Source organism: Felis catus, chromosome D2 (genome assembly GCF_018350175.1).
Source record: "Felis catus isolate Fca126 chromosome D2, F.catus_Fca126_mat1.0, whole genome shotgun sequence".
Lineage (NCBI taxonomy): Eukaryota > Metazoa > Chordata > Mammalia > Carnivora > Felidae > Felis > Felis catus.
Window position 1 is genome coordinate 4837403 of NC_058378.1, and position 5252 is coordinate 4842654.

The following is a 5252-nucleotide window of genomic DNA, read 5'->3' on the forward strand; positions in this document are numbered from 1 at the left end:
TGCTCCGAATTCTGTGTCTCCCTCTCTCTCTGCCCCTCCCCTGCTCACGCTTTGTCCTGCTCTCTCTTAAAAATAAATAAAAACAGGGGCGCCTGGGTGGCGCAGTCGGTTAAGCGTCCGACTTCAGCCAGGTCACGATCTCGCGGTCCGGGAGTTCAAGCCCCGCGTCAGGCTCTGGGCTGATGGCTCTGGGCTGATGGCTCGGAGCCTGGAGCCTGTTTCCGATTCTCTGTCTCCCTCTCTCTCTGCCCCTCCCCCGTTCAAGCTCTGTCTCTCTCTGTCCCAAAAATAAATAAACGTTGAAAAAAAATTTTAAAAATAAATAAATAAAAACATTAAAAAAATTTACAAAAAAAATTACTTGTAATGAAGTTCAATGAAGTCCTGATACTCCCTTAAGAACAACTTTTGTTGCCTTGCTTTAAAAAGAAATGACGTTCAGTGTTTCTGTTCTGCTTGTGCCCGAAATTCACATCCAGTCTGTTGCTGGCGGCTTGCTCAGGCCATGCGTGTGGGACGGCATCACCTCAGTGAATGCACACAGCGATGGGTTGTTTGCTCAGTCTCCCGGGGATCAATCGGAGTAAACAGGCTCCCAAGATTCTGTTAATGTAAATGAAAAAGCAAATGGATTAATGAAGTGAGAATGTTACAAACAACCCCGATATTCTAATTTCTAGCCCACCTTCTCCCTGTGCTGTTTAATTCACACTAGGGATATCCTTTTCCAGGGCTTAATAGTCATCTGTCTGCATTTTTGCCTTTATCAGAGAACCTCAGAAACCAGGCACAGGATTAGAAATGTACATAGGGGCACCTGAGTGGTTCAGCCGGTTAAGCATCTGACTCTTGGTTTCCGCTCAGGTCATGATCTCACGGCTTATAAATTCTAGCCCTGCACTGGGCTCCTGCTTGGGATTCTCTCTCCCTCCCTCCCTCTTTCTGCCCCTACCCCACTTGTGCTTGCTCTCTCTCCCTAAGTAAATAAATCAACTTATATAAAAAAATGTACATTAAGTAAACACAGAAGACTTCACATACCAGGAACTACACCAAGCACTGGACATGCACTGAAAAATGAAGGAGGTACACTGTAAACTTCATATCTTAGAGCCTAGCAGAGGACAGTAACATTAAAACAATAATTATACAAATGGAATTCTGCAAAACAATAGAGGAATTGATTCAGCTGGTGTGGCCAGTGGAAGCACCTCTGAGAAAATCATATTATAACTCACCTTTTGCTACATGGTCTCAAAGTACACTCTCCCAGCCCTGATGCTACTTGGGAGAAAAATAAGAGCCTAAGTGCCAGAAGTTTTGTATCCTGCAGATTGAACGTGACAGCCGGTATTTTAAAAAATGACACTTGGAAGCCATGAGGAAGGCGTGTTCTGGGGTCAAACCATCGAATTGGAGATGCTTGCTGATTGCAAGACCCTGGACTAGTGATTCAACTTGTACTAACATCAGTTCTTCATCTTGTAAAATAGATGTATCACATGCTTCGCAAATGATCATCAAGACGAATCAGGGTAATCTGTGAAAAGCAATTCGCACAATGACGAAGTGCTAAGTATTCAATATCTGTCGTCACATTAGTTTTCTTCTCTGTAAATGCTTCACAGACCTTGCCAACTTTTGCTGTTGGGAAGGCGCTCTTTTCCCAATACTCATCAAGACTATTCCTGCTTGTTGACACACTCTTTCTTGAAAAACCTTAGTGTCCAATCAAGTTACAGACTTGGTTTTGAAGACATTCTGTAGTTTAGGTTGACTTCTTCAGAAATCTGATACGTGCATCAAGATTTTGATAGGTTAAATGTCTCAAACAGAGGTAGTGTCACATCAGAGATTAAGAGGATGGGTTCCAGACCCCACTGACCTGGGTTAAAAATCCCAGCATTACCATTTATTAGCTAAGTGACTTTGAAATAAATACTTAAACTTTCTGTGGCCCGATTTCATCATATATAAACAATAATAATAATAGTACCTGTCACATACTATTCTTACAAGGAATAAATAAGTGTGTTACGTAGAGAACTTAAAACCTTGTCTGGCACTTAAACACTGGTATATGCATTAGCTACTATAATGCTTTCATTAAATCTTCTCAACTATACGCTTTAAATGCTAATATTTAATGAAATTGTAAGGTCTGTGGAACCTTTAGATATTGTTCATTATATCTCCAGTACTTAGAACAGCATCTACTCAACAAGTATTATAAATATAAACACAAATTAATATAAGTTAATAAACTAAATTCATGGGTGAGTGAATGATACATGAATTCCTATGTTACAGATAAGGATATTATAACTGAAGGTAGTTTGCTGATTTCTCCAATACATACCGAACATGTAACAGGATCAGCCTATGTCTCTGACTATAAAACACATAGGCTTAACCACACATATTTGTAGTGGAAACATGCGGGCTCAGCTAAGGGAAAAGAGAAAGCAGATCATGGAAATAACCAGTTTGGGGAACTGCTAATGGTGGGGCTGGGGCTGAAGAACAAAAGGGAGTCCAAATTGACGGAAAATCCTATACTAAAGTGTATTCCAAATCAGAATCTTTTAGGACGGTGCTCCAGAATCTGAATTCCTAACAAACAGCCCGGTAATTCTATGCTCTCAATGCTTGGGACATCCTTCGTAGAACATACTCCAAGGGACTGACATGGTGGACACTGAGGTTAGGAAGTGAAAGGCAAGGATGTAAGAACGTAACGGAGGGTAGAAAATTAAGAGAGGTTACAATCGGGAGTAAAGTACTAGTTTCGAAGGGGATCATCAAGAATCTCTCCAGCCAGAGGGCTGAACTGCTGTTGGAATAAACTCAAAGTATCTTAATGATCTATCAAAAGTATATTTTTGTTACTTAGACTATTGAAAGTTGTGGGTTTTGTTGTTGTTGTTGTTGTTTGGTTTGGTAAAGATTGGAAGAAATAGGATGCTGAGATTTCAAAGAGTTCTCATGGCATGCACTTGAACCATCTCCGCAATGCAGTTTACCTTTCCCTCCACACTTCTGTGCCCTGGGATTGAGGAGGGCAGTGTGGCACCTGACTCTGTCTGTTAGGAGGAGAACTGCCACTGAGTGTCTCCAACATACTCACCTGTCCTACAGACAAAAGTCACAGTGTCAAACTCTAGCCTATACCGCACAGAGTCCTAAGTGTAGGTCATGTGTATGAAGCTAGCAAGTAGTTGTAATACTTATTTCTCAATTATCATTGATTATTAGATAACAATACATCTGCCTCTGGGGCACCTGGGTGGCTCAGTCAGTTAAGCATCCGACTTCATCTCAGGTCGTGATTTCACTGTTCCTGAGATCTCACTGTTCGAGCCCCACGTAGGGCTCTGTGCTAACAGCCCAGAGCCTGGAGCCTGCTTCAGATTGTGTCTCCCTCTCTGCTCTTACTCCGCTCATGCTCTCTCTCTCTCTCAAAAATAAATGAACATTAATTTTTTTTTATAAATTTCACCTGCTTTTAAGAGTCACCCCTTTATGGTACTATCTTAAAAATCACAAGCATAAGTTTAAAAATTAAGTAGTTATTGCTTCAAAAACACGTATGTCATATATGTATGATTTTTTAAAAAATACTCAGAAAATGTTGTTTTGATGTTGCCAAGAAATGAGCATTAAGTTTAGCAATAGTGGGCCCACAAGTTTTCACACATGATCCTAATTTAGTTCTTTTCTTTAGGCTAAAGAGGAAATGCATTTCCAATTAATAATTCAATGCATTTGTGCATGATGAGATGAATATTTTGGATGCCATCCTTAATATAAGAAATGGAAACTATTCTTTAAAACTGCTTCATAAATACTCAGTATGTCTACCAATTACTAAATCTGTTTGCATATGTATCTATCTTTACATATTTTGATAATGTTAAGGAATTCTCAGAGACAACGATCGATTTCCTATAAATGGAAAGCCTCTAAAACTGATCTAACAGTGCTTAATCAGCCCATCTTATGTAATTTAGGTATTTACCTACTCTTTCTCCCATAACGTCATATTGGTAAATATTCAGCGATCTCTTATTCTAAAGCTTCTTTTGTTGGCTCTCTGATGCTTTGTGGTATGCCATCCATCCACTTTTTACCTTCTTCCAACTTTCTGAAGAGCCTCTGGCTACCTCCCTTCCGACTCAACATTTAATGAAGCCGCTCTCTTGAAAGTTATTACAAAATCTAATACTTTTCCCAGTCCTCATTTTTAAAATGAGCCTGTTCTAACAACTTTGCCCTCATTTGATTTCCAGAAAATGGCAAGTTTTTAAAGACATTTTCTCAGTCTCCTTTCATTTTGAAAATTTTATATTATGCAACATACTTAACAGAGATAGAAAATAATATAACAGATCTCTCATGGACTCAGCACTAAAACAGATGTTAACATTTTGTCATATTAACTTCAAAATTCACCTTTCTACCAGAATAAGAAGAAAATGATTCACAAACAGCCAGAGCCCTAACCAGGAGCTTTTCCCCCTCGCTCACTTCCCCAAAGGAAGGTGTGCATCATTTCCATGCATAGTTTTGTACATTTACTGCATGTGTATTCATAAACAATATACACTATGTCTTAATATTTGCATGAATCTTACCAAATTCTGCACCTCTTTCTGCAACATGCTTTTTAATGACATTATGGGTTTTAAAATTAGCCACGTTTATACACGTAACTGAACTCTATTCCTTGTATCCGCCGTATACATCAAGATTTATTCATTTTTCTACCCCGTGAAAATTCGTTTTTTCCCTCTTTTTTTGCAACAACACACAGTCCTGAAATCATAATCTTTGTACATGTCTCTGTGTATAAGAATTTCTCCAGGGTAGAACCTGAGGAGTAGAATCTCTAACTCAAAGAGCATGTGTGTCTTAAGTTATATTAGTTATCAAGTTGTTCCCTTAAGCGAATGCCCCAGTTTACACTCCCACCAGTTCTGTCCCACCTCTTCTCCATGTTCTCTCCACTTGCCATTACTAGATGCACTAATGTGTTCGGATGTGATGGATGATGGGATGGATATGACAGAGTGCCTCCTTCTTTGGATTTGTATTTTCCTTATTGCCAGTTAGGCTGAGCATCTTTCCCTATGTGTATTGGTCACTGGTGTTTATCTCTTGTCATTTACATGCTTATATAGTCTTTGCCCACTTTCTGTTGGGTTCTTTTTATTAATATATAAAAGCATTTTACTTTGTATATATATATATAT

The 5252-nt window shown here is 39.1% G+C and overlaps 1 long non-coding RNA gene across 1 annotated transcript; it reads right to left on the reverse strand.

The window, feature by feature from the left end:
- Positions 1–278: 278 nt before the first annotated feature.
- On the reverse strand, positions 279–3387 carry LOC123380730. The gene is made up of 3 exons (XR_006586829.1): positions 1239–3387; positions 1042–1070; positions 279–603 (listed from the first exon to the last, which is right to left on the reverse strand). It is a non-coding gene; the product is annotated as an uncharacterized LOC123380730 (long non-coding RNA).
- Between the last annotated feature and the right edge of the window lie 1865 nt (positions 3388–5252).